At 57.8% G+C, this 670-nt stretch overlaps 1 protein-coding gene across 2 annotated transcripts in view; it reads left to right on the forward strand.

The window, feature by feature from the left end:
- Positions 1-139: 139 nt before the first annotated feature.
- FGF13 (fibroblast growth factor 13) overlaps positions 140-670 on the forward strand; it is a 581,422-nt gene continuing 580,891 nt past the window's right edge. For both annotated transcript variants that reach the window (XM_012001629.1, XM_012001633.1), the window contains exon 1: positions 140-292. The gene's annotated coding sequence lies outside the window, so the exon portion shown is untranslated. The remainder of the gene's footprint in view (positions 293-670) is intronic.

Raw genomic sequence — 670 nt, forward strand, 5'->3', positions numbered from 1 at the left:
CACGCTCGCCTGCACTACACGGGGCTCGCCGGGGTTTTGCCAATCCGCGGCTGACGTCGGCGCGCCCCTGCCGAGCTCTTCTTTTACTACAGCGGGCAGGCGGCTTTGTGAGGCCCCGCCTTCGCCAGCCCCCACCCTCCGCGTGCCCACACCTTGCCGTTTATATAGAATGCGCCGCGGTGTTGATTCGTGGCTCTCTAGGACCGGAGAGTTCTTTGGAAGGAGAGCGCGAGCGAGGGAGCGGGCGAGCTCCGAGGGGGTGTGGGTGTAGGGAGAGAGAGAAAGAGAGCAGGTAAGGGCCATCGTCTCCCACTCCTCCGCCAGCGAGCAACTCCGGCCCCCTTTTTGGCAAAATAATAGGAACCTGGAAATGGATTAAATAGAAAGAAAGGAAAGAGGCGACCCTCTCCTCCCGATTCCCCTCGGGCGAGAAGCTGCGCGACTCTGCGGTGTAACAGGCTCACACGTTGCTCATCACATGTTCAAACATTTCCCTTTCAGGGAGGCTTGTTATTTTTAAGTGAATATTTTTATCTTTGTTTTGATTTTTTTTAAAACCTTCCTCGGGGTTTTATTTTGATCGAGTTGGCGGCCCGCAGCGGATTGGGAGAGGCGGGGGGAAAGCAGCCTGCCAGTGCGCGGGCAGCCCACCCAGGCAACTCCCAGCGAG

The sequence above is a fragment of the Mandrillus leucophaeus genome, unplaced genomic scaffold (assembly GCF_000951045.1).
Source record: "Mandrillus leucophaeus isolate KB7577 unplaced genomic scaffold, Mleu.le_1.0 Scaffold668, whole genome shotgun sequence".
Lineage (NCBI taxonomy): Eukaryota > Metazoa > Chordata > Mammalia > Primates > Cercopithecidae > Mandrillus > Mandrillus leucophaeus.